This window comes from Phoca vitulina, unplaced genomic scaffold, assembly GCF_004348235.1.
Source record: "Phoca vitulina isolate PV1807 unplaced genomic scaffold, GSC_HSeal_1.0 scaffold75, whole genome shotgun sequence".
In the NCBI taxonomy this organism is placed as follows: Eukaryota; Metazoa; Chordata; class Mammalia; order Carnivora; family Phocidae; genus Phoca; species Phoca vitulina.
Window position 1 is genome coordinate 5,128,990 of NW_022589778.1, and position 23,088 is coordinate 5,152,077.

The following is a 23,088-nucleotide window of genomic DNA, read 5'->3' on the forward strand; positions in this document are numbered from 1 at the left end:
TTGTCTGCATAAAAGTCTTACTTAACCTTGAGACCATGTTTAGCCTCTTTGCTTGAGAGACATTTGGAGTTGGAAGGTAGTGTCCAGTGTGAGCACTTTGTGGCTTTGATAGTGAATATTGGGAGGATGGGTTTTTTCCTCCTGCAGGGTTACTTCACTTTTGTTAGGACCTATCAGGCTCACATGTCTGGCTTTATCTAGTCATGTGTTCTTCTTGTCTGGTCAACACAGGCTTGGGAAGTGACTTGTCGACCCTGCCCTGAGAGCCTGCTCAAGAGGGTTGGCAGCCTCTCCTGGTCCTGCTGGGAATCCCTCAGGCTTGTGAGGGACGACAGATGGTGGAGCTAAACTCGGAGCCACCCCTCTACATAATGAAGAAAAATGACCAGCGTCCTGGTAAGTGGAAATCAGAACCCGTGCACCTTTAATTCTGATAAACAGGACATTGAAACAAACACAGAGTGAAGACGGGAGAGGAAAACCTCTCACAGGTTACCACTCTGTTGTTGGTACTCTTCGCACTTACTAGTAGGAGAACTTCACCTACCTACTTTTTCATCTAGGTATTTATGACACGGAAACCTCTGAGACTGAGAAATAATCCTTTGTGCCATTTTGGGTATAAATAATCTCTGTAAATGCCAAAAATGTTGAGTCAGGCTCCGGGTAGGGTTGGGGAGTTGCTTTCCGTGCTGTGTGAGCAGCCTGGGGCCTGCTGTGCTCCTAGCTCCTTTCACGCTTGTCTGCCTTTCCAGTAGCTCGTGTGAAGTCCTGGCCCTCTGCGGTCCTCGTGGCCCAGGCTTTTGTACCTGGCCTCTGCTAATTAGACCATTGGTACCTGTCTCAAGAACGGCCTATGTGTCGTCTGGTCAGTGAGTGACTTGGGCCAGTTACAGAGTGGAAGCCAGTTGGTAGAGGCTGGGAAGCAGGTAGGCAGAGCAGCTGAGTCCCGGTAATGGTGGTCACAAGAATGAAGATTCTCGAACATGGGTGGCCTGGTGCCCCTCTGGTCACTTTGGCTCCACTTGCTGTCTCTGTGAAGCATGTGGTTGAACTCTTGTAGAGTCTGTCTTCCTCACTGCTGCTCATACATTATGATGACACTCCCTCGTGTAAGCTGGCCTACGTGACACCTTGTCTGCGCACACTAGAGCACAGTGGTTGTGCGTGCAGTCAGACGGCTTGGCTTCTGTGCCCGTTCTACCCATTCCAGGCTGATGAACTCTTGGGTAAGGTGGTTAGCCTCTGTAAGCATCAGTTTCCTCCCCTTTAAAATGAGAAAACAGTACCTGCCTCAGAGCGTTGGAAGAATTAATACCTAACAAATGGAGCCCGTAGCATTCGTGCCTAGTACGTGGTGTGTGCTCAACAGATGTTGGCCGCTGTTGTTACTTACTGTTGTTGCTGTCCTCATCACCTGGAGACTGGTGAATATTCTTCCCTTTGCTAAAAGAGTATGAAGGACCAGAGCTGTTGTTGTCCACTTCGTGTCCACTGGTATGATTGTGTATGATTGTGTTAACAGTGACATTAAAGCATATAAGACTTTACTTTCCCTTCCCTTCCCTTCCCCAAGCCCTTTGGAACTCTCTTGACCTCATCTTTGTCCATAAACCTAAGGCTGTTTTTGACTGTTCTGTGAGAGAGAAACATCTAGCATGCAAAGGGAACCCTAAATCCCATGAGTGTCCAAGGGATGATCATACCTGGATAAAACCATATTTACATGATGTCTTCCATAAATACACGTACACTTTGATTGTCTCTCTGCCAAATCATTATAAAAAAGACAGGAATTTTAATGACATCCCTGTGTATTTTCCCAAATAACCGTTGTTCACTGAAACACACAAACGTGCCACAATCTTTTGACCATATCTCTTGTCCTTTGATGACCAAGGCTCTCTAGGTTCTCTCCTGCTGGCACCTGGACCAGGAGAAGAAGGTAAGCAAAGATGGTCTTTTATCTCTGGACTGTTCACCTTGGGCTCAGTGCCCCATTGCTTATGTGCCGAAAAGAGAAGTAAAAAGTAATTACTAAAGAGACCTTCCCCACTGTCAGTAGCTGTGACCTCCTTCTCTGGCAGCCAACTTTTTAAACAAGCATCTTAATATTTCAGCAGATGGTGCTAAGGTTTGTTACAGCAGCCTACGGTATTCCCAGTTCATTCCCACATTTCTGGATTCTTTGTAATTAGCTCGCAACATGGGTGAAAGCGAGCTCAGATGTAACCTAAACCCATGGAGCTTGGAGAAAGAGAAGCATCTGGTGAGAGGAGCTGAATAATGTTGGCTTTGCTTTCAGGGAGTTGCCCCAGAGGTGAGCTCTATAAGATTAACAGCAGTTAGAAGTCACTGCAGCTGTGTTCTGTAGTCTGTTCTGGCTGCCCATTTGCTTCCAGATACAATTCAGGTATTGATTTTCATTTATAAAGTCCTTTGTAATTTTTGTCCCCAGCCTGGTTTTCTTGAAAATCTACTCTTGCTCCTTGGTGTATTATTAGTTCATTGTCTCTGTTCCTACATTTTGTACACGTGTCTGGGGATCTCACATTATTTTGTAAACAAACAAATAGTAGGTTCTTAAGAAAATCTTGTAAGACTAAATTTAAGCTAAGTGCTTTTACCACATTAGAATCAGTGATATTATTTTCCTAATGTTATAACTACTGTGTTTGTAGAAGGAACTCTTTTCTTCTACAACCCACTCTGCCTAAATAATGCTGGGCACGTAACTGTTTCTTGATTAGTTGATGTGGGCATAGCATCATCTACAGAGCCCTCCAGTTATTTGAGGCAGCATCTTCTCTCCCCTTGATGTTGTGACTGGGTGAGGCAGTGTTGGATGGTACAGCATGCTCACCAGCAACTCCACAGATAGTTTTGGGGCGAAAGCACTCTAAAGAGTTGTTGTTATTGTGTTCCTAATGATAGGAATAGCGGATATCGAATTTAATGACCTGTTTTCTACTAAGAATTTTCCTTTGTCTCCAAGGATATATGACTTAGAAGAAAGCCAAGAAAGATACCTTTCCCTTGTGATTCTTTTCTGTAGTCTGCCTTTGTTTCGGTTTCTGACAGCAACTATGCTCTTAGCAGGAACTTTGCTCAGTAAAGATTGTTAAGTAATATTAAGGACTTTAGTAAATAGGAAGGACTTACTGCTAACCAGGCACTGTTAAATGATTTATATGCATTTTTATTCAGTTGTTATGATAACTCCACAGGTAAGTAGGTTATTTTTTTGTTTCGTAGGTAAGGACCTTAAGATTACCTAGGTAGTAAGTGGTAGAAGTGGGACTCGAACCCAAGACCATGAGACTTCAAAAGCCTGTCAAATGAAACTGAATGGAAAGAAGCCCTACACAGTTACTTTCTGTAGGGCCCTTGTTTGCAGTTGCCTAACTTTTCTTTGTCAGTTCTTAATTTTGTTTCTTCCTTATTTATGGATGAAAAAGACCCAATAAACACTCTATGCTGTGGAGCAGAATTAGGAATGAAATGGGGGAAAACATTGTATCTGAATTAACTGATGTTGAAAATGTATGGGTTTTACCCAGGGAGAAAAGCTCTTTAGGACAACCAAGTCAGAATATCAAAGACAAGTTAGAGTGGTTAATGAGAAGGGAAGCACTGTTGTATCTAGGGTCAGAAGGCAAATATTGCTCCTCCTACTTTCTGCACATGGCAAAAATATCTGGGTGTTATCTTCCTTACCCAGAAGGGTTACTTACTGTCAGAGGAGTGAACAAATTCTTTGAAATGGGGCCCCTAAATGAATGGTTAGCTGTTCTTCACCCTTATAATCATCTTCTGTTCTTATAAGTATTTGAGTTTTCTTATCTCAAGGGCAGACTTGGAAAGCTTTACTGACATTTAGAGAGAAAATACCTGATATTCTAGCCTTGGTACTTAGGATTCCCCTCCTGAATGTTAAGCAAATTCAAATAGCAAAGGTACTCCTAAGGAATCCTTTTTGGCCAGATGGATCAGGGATAAATTTCCAAAATTAGTGCTGCACAGAGAATTCTCTCTCATGGACGAATTATTCTCCCCTCTCTGAGGACCATCTGTCTCATGGGCAGAAGAAAAATAGGCATCTGTTCAGATCTGTAGGGTTGCCATTTGGACCCTTTCCTATAGTGTTTCCAAATGGAGGGTTGGGTTGTCTTTGGGCCAACCCAAAGCCTTAAGTGCTAGGGTCTTTTAAGTAAAGAAGTATAGAATCAAGACAAAATAATTTTGATCCAGAACTTGGTTTTGTACAGCAAGGATCGGCAAATAATCCACCATTCTAGACCAAGGATCTGCAAACTTTTTATGTAAAGAGCAAGATAATATTTTAGGCTTTGTAGGCCATGTGATCTCTGTCACAACTACTTAACTACTTAACACAAAACAGTACGTTAATGAGTGGTCATGGCTGTGTCCCAATAAAACTGTATTTACAGTAAGAGGTGGTCAGTAAGATTTAGCCAGTGGGCCAGGGTTTGTATCAACCCCTGTTCAAGACCACAAGAATTCAATATATGTGCAAGATTTTTCAGTCAAAGGATTTGGGTTCATGCAGTATAGTTGTCAAGGCTAATGGTGTGAAGTTTATATCCTTAGATTTGTAGATTTGGTAATGGCAGTTTTGACCTCCACTGCTATGTTATTCACTATTTATCAAAGGTTCTGATTAGTTGGAAGTAATTTCATCATCAGCACAAGATGATGTCAAGAAGATCCTTTGCTGATGTTGGACTACCAAAAGAGCACCAAATGCCTTTGAACATCCTTCTGAACACATCCATTTCTAAACTGAATGTGACTAGTTCAGTCCTGGGATGCCATTGGCATCCTGAATAAAGTCAGTCATATTGAACAGACTTCCTTTACTCCTGGGCTTTGCCTCTATATGGGTTGGAGTTCTTCATCGTAAAACTAATAACTTCCTTCTAAAGATGCTGTGGGTGGTTCAGTTTATCACAATCGCAGTGATGGATATAGGCCCAGTAACTTTGTTCCCTCCCCCATTTTGGCTCTGAAAGGATACATCGAGGGGGAAAACTGCAGATGTGAGCCACCGAAATAAACACATGTGTCAGAACTGATGCTTCCTGTTTCTTGGTTGGGCTCAAATTCTTTACATCCAGACTGATGGCTAACTGTCTAGGCAAGTGAGTTAGAAATTGTTTACAAGCTAGAATGTGAATACCAGTCAAATATCTTTGCACTGTTTTTGCATCATTTCCTCTCTCCATTTTCCATGGGGAAGGGTTGTAATTGTGCCCATCTGAAAGTTCTGCTTTTACTGACCAGGTTAAAGAGACACTGCCTTGTTAGACATGTGCAACATTTGCCTTTTTATTTTTCATCAGGAATGTGTAGTAAGGGACAGGTACTAACCTCTTTGCTATTGAAAGGCAATATTCATATTTGTGTATTGATTTTAAGACTTCATTTTCTCTGGATGAGTCAAACAGTTGGGCAACTACTTGTGTCCCACTTAAATGTCTTCTTGTTGGAGATAAATGGAAGCCTCAGGTGCCCATAGTGCATTTTGTGCCCAAGAGCTCTTTCTTTCTTTTTTTTTTTTTTTAAAGTAGGCTCCACACCCAGGGTGGAGCCCAATGCAGGGCTCAGACTCATGACTGTGAGATTGAGACCTGAGCTGAGATCGAGTCAGACACTTAACTGACTGAGCCACCCTGGTGTGGCCCCCCCGCCCAAGAGCTCATTTTTACTAGGCGAATTCACTGTTAACAGAATTAATGAGGAATGAAGAAAGTAAGGAACTATAGTAAGATAGAGGGGAAAACTGGCCTATTTTTTCCCATCTTTTTTATTCCTGGTCTAAGCATCCAGGTACAATTAATTGATGTGAATGGAGTTTATATAGTATTATGAAAACTAGTACATGGAGTTATCACTTGTTAAGATTCTCATTTGTGTATTCTGTTAACTTACTTACTGTATTCTCCTACTGACAGATGTTTGTGATGTTCTCAAAGGGACCATTTAAGTTACCAGCTAAGATTGCTGTGTAAAAGCAGAGGAAGTAAGAGGAAGAGAGTGGAGAAAATTATGTGAATATAGTTCTTTTCCTTAGTGTTTTCTTCAGATTCGGAGGAAGAGATGTGAAAAGTGAGTAAATAATATATAAATATGAGGAAATTCAGTAGTATTGGCTTATTACGGAAACGTTCACTTTTTCATGCATGAGACTGCAGGAATTAGGAGATCATCCACAGGTTCTTAAGATAACGGGTGAGAAAGACAAAATGGCAATTACAATACAGAATGGAGGGGGTAAGTGTATTAGGGTGCTCTGGAGGAGCTCCTAACTTAGACTTGAAGAGACACATCTATCTTCCTGGCAGAAGGAATGTATGAGCTGAGACTCTGAAAGATGGGGAATTAGTTAGCTGGGCTCATGTGGAAAGCAGTGAGAGACGGGTCCTGTGCACAGCCTGGCCTGTCCAGAGATGAGAAAAAAATGCATGCGAGTTTAAGAACTTTCCAGTAGTTCCTGTGAACAAGAGAATAGGTCCAAGGGAGAGAACAGTGAGAGGCAAGGCTTACAGATACAAACAGGGGCCAGCTCTTGTAGGTTTTCTATACCATGCTTAAAAGATTAGTTTTTTTCCCTAGGACCAGTGGGATACCTTAAAAAAAAAAAATTTAAGCAGGGAAGTGATTCGATTAAATTTGATTATTATGAAAAATCTAGATGAGGAGTTGGGAGGAGGATAAGACTAGAAGTAAGGAGATCGGTTACACCTTTGCTGTAATGCTAATGAGAGATGATGTTATCTAATTCTCAAACTTGTCCAGTTAGGAATTAGTGGCCATAGAATCTTCTAAAAATTACATTCATAATCAGAGCAAAGGAAAGGTGGGAGTTTTGGTTGATGATGAGATTTCTAACTTAGTTGTGCTTTCTAATTTCACTGTTCATTTGTTGAGATGGGGAACAGTGAGGGCGAAACAGGGTTGGGGGAGGAGATGAGTTAATGGTGTATTATCAAAGCCATTAGAGCTATTTTGGGAAGAGCCCTAAATTGAACAGAGTAAGTGTTAAGTACGTTGAGAGATGGAGCAGGAGACAAGGCGTGGGACCAAGTCAGGGAGGACCACGAATGCTGTACAGGAGGCCAGATTTGCAGATGAGCAATGGTGACAGAACATGAGCTGTACTTGAAGCAGAGCTCAAGAAAGATGGAAAATGAGTAGGAGGCTAAGTGGCCAACCAAAAGGAAAGGGAAAATGCTTGAAATGGAAGGAAGAGGCTTGGGAGAAAATGCAAGGGTAGATGTTGATGGAGTTTGGCAGTGATCTGGAGAGTTCAGTACAATTCCAAAGCCTATCTTGTTGGCATTACTGGCCCAATCCTGTCTTTCCGGTCTTACCTTATACTTCTTCCTTGTACTTACGTCTCAGCTAACCTGCAGAGTTTGCAATTTCATGAACATGTGAGCTTCGTTTTTTATGTTTTACCCTTATATTATTAGCTCTTCATGTGAAATGCCCTTGTCCCACTTATCAAATCCTGTTGAGCCTGGAAGGAAAAACAGGATTTCAATAGGAAAAGGGAACATTTCCCTCTTCCCAAGCTTTACTTCTAAAGCCACTTTTTGCATCCTCCCCTCTTGGCCTGAAATCTGTTGCACGCTATCCTGGTTACTGGTTTTCACACTGGTTTCCACTAAGCTTTAAGCTCATTGACAACATATCTTGATTTGCACATGTCTGTTTTCCTTTCACTGTACTTGTAGTTTCTCAGGAAAGATCTGCACATGCTTATTGGAGTCAAACAGGCTGGGATTGAACCTGGACTATATCCCTTACTGGCTCTGTTACCGGAAACAATCTATTTCAAAATCTCTTTGAGCTTCAACTTCCTCACTTGTAAAATAAGCATAATAAAACCTGCTTACAGATCTATTGTGAGGGATAAGGTATATCATGCATGCAGGTACTTAGTGTGGTGTTTGGGGCATGACCTCCACCATTAAGGAGCACTACTGCGGATAGCGATGTGAGTATCGCACTATAAGGGGGCGCTCCACGTAATGATTTCTTCTAAATAAGAGAGGATACTTAACAGATGTCCTAAGGTGTGTGAATGAGGGGACATGCATATGATGGAGTCGAATAATTTTCCTGTACTTCTAGAAGAGCTGGTAGATACCTGAAACTTACCAACAGGAAGGAGCCTTGTGGAGAAGAGATCTACAGGCATCTTAAACCCATCCATGTTTCACTTGGGCTTAAAGCATGTCAAAAATCTTCCCTACCTTTTTAATATACTAAATTATAAAATGAATCCTGTTCTGAGATCTGGGAAAATCATGTGGTCCCATATCACAGAGGGCCTCCATTCCTCCCTCCCATCTTGGAATATCAGGACCACTCAGGAACTTCATAGAGGTGCCCTGGATAAGTAATCTGCCAAAAAGCTTAGCAAATCTGGTAAAGAATGAGTTCATCTTTTGTTTCGTTTGAAGAATGTTTAACAGTGCTTTATTTCTCCTGTTTATTCATAGCTATGCTGATTCTTAAGGTTTCCTAAGATTTTACTTATTTTTGCTTCTTTAAAAGAGGTTGGTTGTGTGGATTCTATAGGTATCTTTTTGTCAGGTTTCACCTATGTGCTTCACTAAAAAAAGGCGGACTTTGCTCTATTTGAGTTATCTAATAAACTAGCCATTGTAGAATCAGGGTTACAAAATCCCCTTTTCTTCTGTCCACCTGTTAGGTAGGGCAAATTCATGGAAGCAGTGAGTCTACAGTCTGTATTTTCCTCTTCTTCCCCATGGATGTTTTTGTGTGACGTAAGGTCTGTAGCTGTTCTCCACATGCCACAAGTTTAGCATCTAGCACAATTATGTTGAAGTGAAATCTGTTTGTGTGTTTAATCCACACAGGCAGTTTCCCATTATAATAAGGCTTTCACAGTTGAGTACTACTGATCTCTTGTGTTCTTGAAAATGATTGGTGATTAAAATCACCCTTTTTGCAAGCAGCTGCCCACTGGTGCTCTCCACGGAGAATAATAAAACGACCATACACAGAAATATCAAGATACCACTTAGACTATTAGAATTTTAACCAGTTCATGCGGCTGAGGCACAGGGGCCTTTTCAGCCCCAATGATAGTTATCTCAAAATTGGTAACGGGCCTAGCTTAACTCGGTGCTCCCCTGGGGCCCACGCTGCCCTCCTGCAGTGCAGTGTGAAACTTAACTGTAATTTGTTGTGACTGATCCCTAATGCAAGTGTTAACAGTGGCTACCTGCCATGAGTAGGAAAGTGAGAGTAAGTGTTGTTTATTCAGACAAGAAGTGATACCAAAATGAGACTGGAGGTGTGATTCTAATTTGCACCTCCCATTTCATTTGCCCGGAGGAACTACATTTCTTTGTCATTATTTCTGAATATATATAGTGACAGGGGAAGGCTTACCAAATGCACTGCTAACAGATGTGGCAGTCACACTTGTGTGCAGCCCCTCATTTTGTTCATTCATGCTTTCTTCAGATCGCCATGTGCTTTGGAGGAAAGACCCATCCCAGAATTGCCCAAAATACCAGCCAAGTAGGAAATAGGAGTAATAATGCCAGGGAGCATTTGGAAACATCTTCATTGCCCTATATCCTAGTAGTGTAATCCTGTATTTTACACTGCCCTATGCAAAATATCCTTGTGATGGAAAGATAGGAAATAGTGAAGAGGATGTGTGTGACGGAAAAGGTAGTAAAATACTTCCCCAGCTTTTTTAATGGGCCTATTCCAAGATCCCAAAAGTTTATTCCATGGAATGCTAGCCCTACAAAATGTTGCACTTTATGAAAAAGAAGTCAGTGGTAAAAAGTTTAAGATTCAGAATATGTGTCGGGATATTAAAGGCTCAGAGAAATTCTGTAGAAAAGCATTCCATTTAACTTTTATTTAACCCTACTTCCTATATGCATTTTCTCAGAAAACTTCTTGTTCCCCTACTTAATGACTTACACTTTTGGAAATGCCGGCTTGTTCTGATTGTTAGGATAAACCTTTCTTGTTAGTTGGCTTTTGTGGCCCTGCATCCTTGGACAGACCAGTAGTATGTTCAGGCGCCTAAACAAGGTGCAGAAGTTCTTCAGTAAGAACGTCATGACATCATCATCATCATCATTTTTTTTTTTTTTCTTTTACTGTTGCAGTTGACTTTAAACAGCTCTCCTAAAGAAAACCAAAGTGTGTTCCGGAATAAAGTATAGTTGGGATCAAGCAGAGACCATTGTATTTCTCACTCATGCAGCTAGGGAGGGGCAGGGGGCAAGTCTTGCTGGAAACCTAATCTTACCAGCCGTGGGAGGCTTCACTAGTCAAATACTGAGAAATGCTTTTACCCAGTAGTTGTACCTATTATTAGAAAGCCATGTTGGAGGTTTTCAGGCAAATTGAGACATTTCTTCATTTCTAGCACTTACCCGTCCATATATTGTGGAGGTAAAGCTTAGAAGAAGCACGATCGATTAATGCCCTCCTTCCCTTTGTGACTTTTAGCAATATCTCACGAATACGTACTTGGAATCAAATAAAGAAGTATTGTATAACAAGAACTGCACTACAAACTGAGCTGCATTGCCTTATAAGAATGCAGGGCTGGGAAATGTGTTTCTAGTGAATCAAAAGCAGCTCTGGCTTTGCCAGCTAGCCCTTAATCACTTTAGAGTGTGACCCACATAATCTTTTTTTTTTTTTTTTTTTTCTTTTACTGTCCTATGACAGACCTATCACCCCCACATTGTATCCGAGCTGAAGAGTAAACAGCCCGCAGAGTGAGGTCTGGAGCTAGGAAACAGTAACCTGCAGTTGTGCTCTGGTTGCTGTTTTGAAGTTCGCACCTCAAGGTGCTGCCTTGTGAAGAGAATTAAATTCAAAGGGGGAAGTGCTCAGATGTAAGTCACTGTTAAGTCAAGGATCTTTTTCAGGAGCTTGGGGAGGCATTGCCACTGATAAATCACGTTTGTATGCACAGGAAGTCGGACAGCTGTAAACATAGCTGCCTTGTTTTTCCCAAACTGAGCCCCTTGCAGCATGAAATCCACACTGGAAAAGTGACAGGATTAAGCCCCTCTCGGTAGAGCAGGTACAAGGGGTCTTCTTACTTGGAAATAAAATTGCCGTACGGGAAATGAACACATTTCACACTCCAATCACATGTTCCCAGGCACACACGGGCCTGAAGATCGTTGAGGGTCTGATGTTCCCTGTGATAGAGCAGTTCTAGCAAAGGAAGATTTCCCAGGGCCAGGTTCCCAGACTTGCTGGCGGGTTTCAGATAACCGTGGCTGGCCTCTTTGGGGAGCTCTCAGGTATAGGGAGACTCAAATAACTAGGGCTGACAGGTTATTTTATCTTCAATTAAGTTGTAGCATGCCCTGAGATCAGATTGTTCTACCTAAATTAAAGATGTTCTTTCTGTTACAGTTTGGGAAGCAGGAGAGAACCTCAGAGGTATGAGGCAGGACACCCCAGAAGCTCATCAGCTTCACTGCTAACCAACCACAAACAAATCTGTGAATAATCGCCTTACTTTCACTTTGCTTTCTGCACTGTGTGGAAGGATAAGCTCTCCTCACGGACGAGTGTGAGGAATAGAAAGCAAGCACTCACTGGGTGGAACCTGCCGAAGGTGGCGATAAGTAATAGGAGGAAAACACTTTTTACTAGTATAGGATGACATTAAGCCAATGGGCTCTCAAATCCTACTTTTCTGAGCACTCTCATTAAAGCTTGTACCCATTATTTTCCTCCCCGCCACTGATCCACCGCTATTACTGTAGGTCTTGCTGATTCAGGAGAAGTCATCCAGTGAATGAGGAAATCTCCTAGATAAGTTGATTGACTCAGCAGGCCTTTAAATACCTACCATTTGCTGGGAACTGGAGATACCCAGAACCTCAGGTTGTGTATACAGTTTGATAGTGGGAGAGACAGGCCCTACTGTAGATTATGTGTATTGGTGACTTAATTGTTAACCTGAATCACCGATGTGAATACACAATTAACTAGTAAGACATAGCCCCTTCCTTGTGAGAGCAAGTCTGCATTTCAATGATGGGTTCCCAGAGCAAGAACAGCATTAAGGTGGCAAAGGACTTCACAGTGGTACAGGCGAATACATATCCCCTTATGGTGATCCTTGCTCAGACAAGGATCATTTTCTAATAAAGAAGATAGAAGACCCAAGCGAGAGGGAAGGAGTTTGTAAACTCTGGGCTGTTCATTCTACAATATTTATTAAAAGTATATGCTATGTCAGGCTGTGCCCTCGGGCCCAAGGATACAGTGAAGAGCACACACATGATGCCTACCCTAACGAATAGGGTATGTATGCAAATAATCAAAATAATAATTGATGTATTGATTGTGGTAAATGTCTTGAGAGAAATAAAAACAGAGACTGAAATAGAAAAGCATTGGCAGAGGGTGAGAGGAAGCTATTTTCTAATGAATATTGGGGGAGTAGGAGATATTTAAGCTTGAGACTTGAATGAGAAGATAGTTCTAAAAAAATGTGAAGACATTCCAGGAAAAAGGAAATATAAAAGGTCCAAATGCAAAAAGAACATCCTTTGAGGAAGTGAGAGAAAAAGTACAACAGTTCGTGGTTGTATTAGGTTTCTCCAGAGAAACAGAACCAGTGGTTTTGTGTGTGTGTATCTGTTGTTATAAGGAATTGACTCAAGCAATTATGGAAGATCCGCAGGATAGGTTGGCAAGCTGGAGAGCTGGTGGTATAGTTCCAGTCTGAAGGCTGGCGGACTTGAGAGCCAGGAAGAGCTGATGTTTCAGTTCAGGTCCAAAGGCAGTAGAAAACTGATGTCGCAGTTCAAAGGCTGTCAGGCAGGAGGAGTTTCTTCCTCCTTACCTGAAGGTTAATATTTTTGTTCTATTTAGGCCTTCAACTGATTGGATGAGCCCACCCACATTAGGGAGAGAGTGATGGTTAATTTGGTCTGTCAACTTGTTTAGCCATGGGATGTCCAGATATCTGGTTAAACATTATTTCTGGGTGTGTCTGTGAGGGTGTTTCCAAAATAGATTTGAATTGGTGCACTGAGTAAAGTGGATTGCCCCCACAATGTGGGTGGGAATCATTCAACCTTCTGAGGGCCCAAATAGAACAAAAAGCTGGGTGAAGGTTAAGTTCTCTCTCTCTGCCCCGCCCCCCCCCCGGCCTAACTGCTGAACTGGAACATCAGTCTTCCCCTGTCTTTATTTTATTTTATTTTATTTTTAAAGATTTTATTTATTTATTTGAGAGAGAGAGAGCATGAGAGGGGGAAGGGTCAGAGGGAGAAGCAGACTCCCTGCCAAGCAGGGAGCCTGATGCAGGGAGGGGAGCCCGATGCAGGGAGCCCAATGCGGGACTTGATCCTGGGACTCTAGGATCATGACCTGAGCCGAAGGCAGTTGCTTAACCAACTGAGCCACCCAGGCGCCCTTCCCCTGTCTTTAAACTGGGACTTAGATCCTGGGGCTTCCCAGCCTTCATAATCTTACTAGCCAATCTCCTGTTGGTTTTTTTTCCCTGGAGAGTCTTTTTTTTTTTTTTTTTAAGATTTTATTTATTTGAGAGAGAGAGGCAGAAGTAGACTCCCTACTGAGCAGGGAGCTCGATGTAGGGCTCGATCCCAGGACCCAGAGATCATGATCTGAGCCAAAGGCAGACATTTAACTGACTGAGCCACCTAGGTACCCCTTCACTGGAGAACTTTGACTAACACAGAGGGCAGCCTGCTTTACTCAGTCTACTGATTCCGGTGTTTTTATTTATTTATTTATTTATTTATTTATTTATTTATTTATTTAAAGATTTTATTTGTCATGGTGGGGGGCACAAGCAGAGGGAGAAGCAGGCTCCCTGCTGAGCAGAGCCTGATGTGCGTCTCGATCCCAGAACCCCGGGATCATGACCTGAGCTGAAGGCAGATGCTTAACCAACTGAGCCACCCAGGCGTCCCTACTGATTCCAATGTTAATCGCATCCAAGACGTATGCAGAATAATGTTTGGCCAAGTGTCTGGGCACTGTGTGGCCCAGTTAGGTTGACACATCACACAGGGGTCCAAGTCATGGAGAGGGGTACAAATGAGGTTGGAGAGAGAGGCAGGGCCTTGCAGGTCCTGGTGAGGAGTTTGGAGTTAATTTTGAAAGGACTGGGGAGCTACTGAGGGTGCTTTACAAGGAATGACCTGACCCCACCTCCTTTCAAAGCCCATTCTCACTTCCATGCTGCTGGAGGCTACTTTGGTGGTGTGAGAGATTTGAGAAGAATGAGGACGAGCCCACCAACCTCCCAGGATGGTGGGAGCAGACCAAGAAGGGAGAGACAAGTGGATCCACGGGAGGAATGTTTTGAAGGATTGTGTGTGGGGAAGGAAACGGATAAATCAGGTGTCACCAAGCCTATGAAGCATCCTCTGTGGTGGGATGCTGAATAGGACAGTTGTCTCATTCTCTTGGCCAGGTATCAGCAAACTACAGCCCACCCGTTTTTCGTACGGCCTGCAAGTTAAGAATGGTCTTTACGTTTTTATATGGTTGAAAAAACTCGAAGATTTTGTGACCTTTAAAATTATAAGAAATTGGGCGCCTGGGTGGCTCAGTTGGTTAAGCGACTGCCTTCGGCTCAGGTCATGATCCTGGAGTCCCTGGATCGAGTCCCGCATCGGGCTCCCTGCTCGGCAGGGAGTCTGCTTCTCCCTCTGACCCTCCCCCCCTCTCATGTGCTCTCTCTCATTCTCTCTCTCTCAAATAAATAAATAAAATCTTTAAAAAAAAATAAAATAAAATAAAATTATAAGAAATTCAAATTTCAGTGCTCATAAAGAGTTTACATAGTCTCTGTTGCTGATTTTGCACAGAAACAGCAGAGTTGAGTAGTTGCAACAGAAACTGTGGCCTGCAGAACCTAAACTATTTCTTATCTGGGCTTTTACAGCAAGTTTGCTGACCCCTGTGCTGGTTTATTTGGCAGTCTCTGGAAAAACATGTTGGTGTTCCTACATCCTTCTTATCCAAATCTTAGATGCTTCTTGGCAGGGGCATTGTCAGAAGTATGATTTTGGTTTTTTTTCCCTGTCTTTTCTGTCTGTAGACTGAACAAAGTCCGCATTAAAGGGGCATTTTTGTTTGCCAGCATTAGGGACTTGACCTATTCCAACCACCCAGTAAAGTAGCTTCTGAAACTGAAGAGACTGGAGAGATCATGAGCAAGGAGCATGAACACAGCCTCCTCCTGGGCTGGGCCTTAACACATCTCCTCTGTCCTGGAAGGGACCAGACGGGCAGTGTCACAGGCGAAATATACTCGAGGGCTTTGGCTGCCCCAAAGGTAGAGGGGCAAACCATCAGGTAAAGGAGGAAAAGACAGTAGCTCATACCTAACCTGTTTCTTTTTTTAAATTTGGAATTCTCCAGAGTTTGCCTCCTGGCTTGAATGAGCTGTTCTGGCCCCTGAGAGGTGAAGTTCTATTAGGCACCGACTTCCCAGCTGCTCGCATAAAGGGCTAGAGGTCGTTCTCTTAATCATCTCTTGGTGTGGTCGAGAGTTTTCCTACAAACAAGCTCATCTGTCGGGGTTCTCCAGGGCCCACTGACAAGATAGGGGAAAAACCCACCCCAGCCTGCTTTTTCAGATGCAGACGTTGGTGTTTCTGACACCTTTGGGGCACTACAGCTGAATGTTAAATATCCCCTAATAGGTATGAAATTGAAATATTAAAAATTTTTTCATTTTGGGAAAAGTATCTAAACGTCTATGGAACACAATTTCCTAAAACTGACAATGTTTGAAAGTCACTGTATTAAAATGTGTTTCTATAAATGTGAACAGGATCTCATTTTTTAACATCATGAAAGCATAGAATGGCTTTTTGGCTGTAGGGTCTTGGCCTAACTACTTTTTTTTTTCTTTTCTGCTAAGGCCCAAGGAGGTTGAGGGACTTGGGTAAGGTCATGCCTTGATTAGCAAGGAAGCCGAGCACGGGGCTGCAAGGCCACTCTCCCAGCCTGACAGCCTGCTCCACAGCTTCCCTTTGCTCTCTCTGCACGGTCAGCTATGAGGGACTTTTCCCAGCTCCGTGTCTGCAAGCTCTGCTGATTCACTTTGCCGACAAGAGAGTGAGAGCCCTGCTGTCACAGAAAGGGCTGCGTCGCTTTTGATGGCTGACATAGTGTAAAGAGGGCTCAGGCTTCACATTTGAAGCCAGAAATGGGAGGCTTCCCCGTACAGCTCTCCACATGGGTACGTGCAGACAAAGATTCTCTCTCTTGGGCTCTGTGAAATTTCTAGAGCAGGGCCACATCTTCAGTAAAGAGCATTTACTGCTCCTTGCCCATCTCTGTTTACTTCCTGTGTCTCTCTTCTGGACTTGAAGTTCCATTTTGCCTTTGCTTATACCTCATGGAGAAATCTGAAAAGAACACTGAACCAGGGGCATTCTTAAAATAACAACAAATTTTCTGCTATTCCAGCATTATTTTTTTCATACTATGCTAATCATTTTTTAATACATTGTACAGATGGTAGGTTGTATTTTTTTTAGAGGGCTTTTCTTCAAGCCAAGTTCATAAGACATGATCTTGAATTTGTAATGCTGCATTCCTAAATGTATTTTTTTGGCTGTCAAATTAGTGCTATCTTTAAAAAGTACAATGTAGATACTTCCCATAAGACTGATTATTTCTGCTTTCTTTCTTTCTTTATAAAAATGTAAGTGTATTTACCTGTTACAAAAGTAACACACAGAAAATTGGAAAAGGAGAAAAGTAAAAAGAGGGATATTAAATTGATTTAAGTCTTACCCTCAAAAACAATGATTCCCTCCCCTCCCTGCCCCCCTTTTTGGTCATACAGTGAGCAACATGATATAAATTCATTGTTCCATCTTAACTGTCTGTGTGTCAGACACACAGGGAACAAAATATCTGGCTTGGAAAACAGATTAATAAAGGCTTAATTGGGGGCACTTGGGTGGCTCAGGTCATGATCCCAGGGTCCTGGGATCGAGCCCCATGTCAGGCTCCCTGCTCAGCGGGGAGCCTGCTTCTCCCTCCCTCTATCTCTCTCTCTGCCACTCCCCCTGCTTGTGCTCTCTCTCATTCTCTCAAATAAATAAATAAAATCTTTAAAAAAAAAATAAAGGCTTTAATTGTGATGGAGTTCCACAGTAAACTGAAACACCATGGGTTTTGAGAATTTGAAGAACTGGATTTTAATTCAAGAATTAGAGTTAAGTTGTGTGTTCTTGGAATGTTACTTGCCTGTATTTTAACTGTAAATCAAGCAAATGGCTATTTTAAGAGGTGTTACATGAAAAAGCCTCAGCTAGTGCTGGCCGGGGATCCACCTAGTCCGGTGACATGACAGAGGGCCGTAATCACTCTCATCCCCCCCCCCCCCCCCACCCCGAGCAGCTGCTGCCTGCACACCTGGTTCTGGGGCAGACTTTTATTGTGAAGGGCCACATGCTAAATATTTTAGGCTTTGTGGACCAAGGGCAAAATCCAGGATATAATGCAAGTACTTATGTAACCATTTCTAATGTAAAGATCTAAAGATGTAAAAAGAAAACTTTCTTAGGTCATAGGCCATATGAAAACAGGCAGTGGGCTTGTTCCGAATCATCTTCACATATTATTTGTAATATGTGATCCAGTATGTAAGTGTGTGAGGTAGTCACACTTCTAATAAATGGTTGAGCCCAGATTCACACCAAGGCAGCCAGAGCCCGGAACCCTCGGCAGTCTGTGCTACCTCCTCTCCTGTCTCTGAAGGTGGGTCATTTTAATGTAATGTACAGAGCAGTACCATATTTCTCTCATTCTGCACCCTCAGCTTTGTCCCTTTCTTTGCTACCCTATCTATCCCTGTCCTTTCTCTGCCCGCTTTCCTCCCCATCAACCCTGCCCTCATCTCTGAGCCCACCAGGTTCTCTCCTCCTCAGGGCCTTTTTTGTCCCTGAGCTCTCCTTATGGAATGCCCTGCCCCTGGGTGCTTCTGGCTAATTATCCTTCAGATCAGTTCAAGTGTTACCTCATTTGGAGAATCCTTAAAATGCTTGTCCTTGTACCCTAGGCATTCTGTCACATCATCCCTTACTTTTTAGATGCTTTGCCTCCTTCCGCTTCCCAGGATGCATCGCATTCTGTAATTGAGTTGACTCTGTTCCCATATTTGTCCATTTCTGTGCAGTAGAATGTAAGCTCTAACTCAAAAGCAGGCTCAGGACTTTGTCATCTTGACTGTTACATTCCCAGAGTCAGAACAGTGTCTGAAACATAGGTGCTTAATAAATCTTTAACAAATGTCTTGTCTTGCTAACTGTCCTTGTTTTTCAGAAATTAGTTTAAATTTTCAGTGTGGGCTTTCTTGATCTTAAGTTCAGGTAGTTCTCTTATGGTACTCTATATTTTCCTTTGTGACTAGGAGAGCCACCTATGATTTGGTAAGCCCAGCACCTGAGGAAGAGGGTCAGTGCCTCTCGCGTGGAAGGAACTATGAGGTATGAGCCTTGGGAATCCACAGCAACCAGGATTCCTGTTTGAGGTAGAATATCATTTGCAGCAAGAGAAGGGAAGTCACATAGGGAGCCACTTGCCTGGCAAACTCAGTACCTGACTCTTTTTGCAGGAGTTGAGGGTAGTATTTCTCAAATCCTGAGGTGCTTAAGAGACACCTGGGATCGTGTGCAGGTTCTGATTTAAATAATCTGGGCTGGGACCACAGTTCTGAATTTCTGACCTGCTTTTATAGGTGCTGGTTAGAACTGCTGCTCAGTAGACCCATGTGTGTAGTAAGAAGGCCTCAGGGTTTCTCAGAGAACCTGGGCACTCTTGGACATTTGGGACCAAATTATTCTGTGTTGCAAGGGACTGTCATGTGCATTGTAGTATGTTTAGCACCATCCCTGGCTTCTACCCACTAGACGCCACTAGTGTTCTCCAATTGTGACAACCAGAAATATCTTCAGACATTGCTGAATGTTCTGGGGGTGGGGGGTGGGGCAAAATCAGCTCTGCAAACCACTGGCCTAGATGCTTCTCTGTCTTTAGTTTGCTTTTCAGTGCTTCTTCAGATTCTTTGAGCCAATGAATTTCCCTTTTGCTTAAGCTAGTTTATTTAAATATTTATGAACCTGTAATTGAATCCTACAACTTACATATTTGTAAGTGTGTAATTTTTTGTGTGCCTGTGTACTCCACCCAGCTCTGAAAACGTATATTCTGTGTGTCTTTATTTTAATACATAGCACGGAGTCCGATCTGTGGGAGGTAGTTGATAGGTGCCAAATGAGTGAATGAAATTCTATAAGGGATGGTGTATTAATGCTTTTTCCCCTCCCTTTTGAGCTCTGTAATGTTACATGTGTGTACATCTATATGCATCGACCCAAAAAGTGCATGTTAAGTGTGATGAATTTTCACATACTGAACATTCATGTGTTACAGGCCTCCAGATCAGGAGCCAAACATGACCAGCATCCCCTTATACTCCCTCCTACTCAGTAATATTTTAGAACTTTCTTCCTTTTCAACAATGAAAAGGAATCCGTGTTAACTTTTAAAATTTTAAAAGTACAGAAAAGCAAAAGAAGAAAAACATACTCTTTAAATACATAAATTTTAACTTTTTGATATATGTCCCTGCAGTCTTTTCAATGCCTATATATACACTTAAGTGTATTTTGAGATTTATATTGTACTGTGTGTAGCTTTCCTCAGTACCACATTGTGAACATATTTCCACATCAGTAAATGCATATGTAATTCACTATTGTAATGGCAGTGTGGAGTTCCATTGAATGGATATACCGCAGTTTACATAACATCCTCTTTCCTTGAGGCCATTTTTTGGAAAATTGGACATTTAAGTGGTTTCCACTTTCTACTTTTATAAACAGTCTTTCAACACTCAATTATTTTCTTAAAGTTATTTCTTCCCGTTTACAATTGCAGAGGTAAATAAAATGAACCCTGATAAAACCTTTAATCCATATAACTTTGGTTGTTGGAGCCATTTTTTAATTAAGTAAAAATAATGTGTGCATGGATATACATAGAAATTGAATTTAACATGTGCTTTTGCTAAAATGGTCAAAATGAACAGAAAGAACACAGTGAAGAGTAGCTGTTTCTATTCCATACCCTTCCAGTCATCTCCTTAAAGCAAGTGCCATTATCATTTTCTTGGGGGTAAGAAAATACTAACATTTGTGGTTCTGTAGGACCTTTTAAAGTAAAGATAGTAGAACCTTTCTTTAATACTTGAAATTTCCCCAAAGACAGCAAAAAGAGTTATTGGATGACTAAATCTATACTCTAGATCAGGGGTCAACAAACTTTTTCTTTGTAAAGGGCCAGGTAGTAAATACTCCAGACTTTACAAGCCGTATGGTCTCTGTTACAGCTACTCAGCTTTGTTCTGGTCGCTCTCAAACAGCCAAAGGCACGACGGAAACAAAGGGGTATGGCTGGGTTCCAGTACAAGTCGATTTACCATAATAGCTGGATGTGGACTGCATACCATAGTTTGCCATCATCTGCTTTCTTACTAATTAAAATGTGTCATATATATTAAAATGTGAATATTTCCAGTCATTAGGCAGTTCAGAGGTCGTAATACGAACTTAGGGCTCTTCCTCACAAAGGTTCTGGTGGGGACATATATCCCGTGGCTTAAAATAGTCTCCTTTGATGGCGCATTCTGGGTTCCCGTTTTGTGTCTTGCTCATTTTGCTGCCCTGTCCTTGTTCTTCCCCGCAAGTCTGTTCTGGAATCATTTGCTCTTCATTGCATGGGTTTCTCAGTTTCTGCTAATGAAATTGATCACAACTTCCTTCAGGTACAGTATCTTTTCAGTTGGTCTGAGTCTAATTTCTTCTACATAATACATGCAGTGAGTCCCTGATTGTCAAGGAAGCGCTGTCTGTGTTCGGTAGTGTGGTGGCTCTCCCTGTTTTCTGCTCTGATTTCCTGCCCATGCTTTCGGCCTCCCTGCCCTAGTGGGCGGAGTCATATTCCACTCTGTTAGGTGGTAAGATTCCATGCTTGGTTGAGGCTCACACTGGGGACAGATGCGCAGACACATCTGAATCATTACTCTTAAAAGCCTTATCTTTATCTTCCGAAGCTGAGGGTTTTCTTTCTTTCTTCTTAAGAGGGCCATGACTAATGTTATGTGACTACACTTATAGGAGCATTTTTGGTGCTCATTTGTTCTGTTCGTGATGAAGGATTCAGAGATCAAAGTGGTTTTCTTCATTAAAGTTGTGAAAAGTCTTCCCAGTCCAAATTTCTGTGCCTGAGATTAGGCTAGCATATGTGGCATTAAAAGAATAACCAGAACTGGGGCTCCTTGGTGGCTCAGTTGGTTGAGCATCTGCCTTCGGCTCAGGTCATGATCCCAGGGTCCTGGGATCCAGTCCCATGTGGGGCTTCCTGCTCTGTGGGGAGTCTGCTTCTCCCTCTCCCCCTCCCCCCTCTCATGCGCATGTGCTCTCTCTCTCTAATAAATAAATGAATAAAATCTTAAAAAAAAAAAATAGCCAGAATGTTCATTGGCTTGAAAATGGCAAAAACTTCTTTACACTTATGCCTAAGATTCATGATGGGTTAGCTGCCCCACGTGGTCCTCACTCTGGGGTCCAGGCTGGCTGAGCAGCCTGGGCTTCTTCCAGGTGCTCTGTTCTCTCCCAGTTAGACATATGCAGCGAGTCGCCTGTGAACTTTGCGATGGCAGGTCTTGTTTTCTCTTTGCTAGTGAAAAAATCACTACCTGACTTCAAGATTTACTGTGAAGCTACAATAATTGAGACAGGGTGGTATTGGTGAAAGAATAGACACATAAATCAGTGGATCAGAATAGTAAGCTTAGAAGTAGATCAACAGCTATGGTCAAGTGATCTTTTGACTATTGGAGCAAAGGCAGTGCAGTGGAGAAAGAATAGTTTTTTCAACTAATGGTGCTGGAAACAGCTGGTCATTCATATGCAAAAAAAAAATGAATCTAGACACAGACCTTGCCCCCTTCACAAAAATTAACTCAAAGTGGATCATAGACCTAAATGTAAAATGTAAAAATCCTCAGATAACCTAGAAGAAAAATCTAAGTGACCTTGGGTTTGGTGATGACTTTTTGGATACAGCACCAAAAGCATGAATCATGAAAGAAAAATTTGGTACACTGGACTCCATTAAATTTAAAACCTTTTGCTCTGCAAAAGACACTGTGAGAGAATGAAAAGACAAGCCACAGACTAGGAGAAAATCTTTGGAAAAACCACGCATCTGATAAAATACTTGTATCCAAAATATACCAAAAAAAAAAAAAAAATCTTAAAACTCAACAAAAGGAAACAATCCAATTCAAAAATGGGTAAGAGATCTGAACAGACACCAAAGAAGATCTACAGATGGAAAATAAGCATATGAAAGGATGTTCCGCATCATATGTCATTAGTGAATTACAAATTAAAACAACAACAAGATATACCACCACACACTTATTAGGACGGCAGAAATTCCAAACATTGATAATACATGCTGGCAAGAATGTGGAACAACAGAAACTGTCATTTACTGCTGTTGGGAATGCAAAATTGTACAGCCACTTTGGAATACAATTTGGCACTTTTTTTATAAAGCTAAATGTAGTCATACTATACAATTCAACAGTCACACTTCTAGTTATTTACCCAAATGAGTTAAAAACACGAAAAAAAACCCGCATGGGAATGTTTGTAGTCACTTTACTCATAATTGCCAAAACTTGGAAGCCACCAAATGCCCTTTAACAGGTGAATGGATAAACAAACTCTCCTCTGTTCATACAATAGCAATTTTTTATCGAGTAGTAAGAATAAATGAGTTATCAAGCCATAAAAAGACATGAAAGAACCTTGCATATTAGTAATTGGAAGAAGAAGCCTGAAAAAGCTAAACTTTATGATTTTATATATGACATTCTGGAAAAGGCAAAACTGTGGAGATAGTAAAAGGAAGAGTAGTTGCCAGAGGTTCAGGGGGAGAGAAGAAAGGGTGGAT

General features: G+C 42.0%; 1 protein-coding gene across 14 annotated transcripts in view; it reads left to right on the forward strand.

Moving 5' to 3' along the window:
* The window catches only part of ELAVL2 (ELAV like RNA binding protein 2), a 183,578-nt gene extending 177,973 nt beyond the window's left edge, over window positions 1-5,605 (forward strand). For 9 of the 14 annotated variants that reach the window (XM_032393683.1, XM_032393680.1, XM_032393689.1 and 6 more), the window contains one exon: window positions 232-5,604. The gene's annotated coding sequence lies outside the window, so the exon portion shown is untranslated. Of the gene's footprint in view, window positions 1-231 lie in introns of all 14 variants that reach the window. The other 5 variants (XM_032393684.1, XM_032393687.1, XM_032393686.1 and 2 more) reach the window with 2 other exon arrangements.
* The last annotated feature ends 17,483 nt before the right edge of the window (window positions 5,606-23,088 follow it).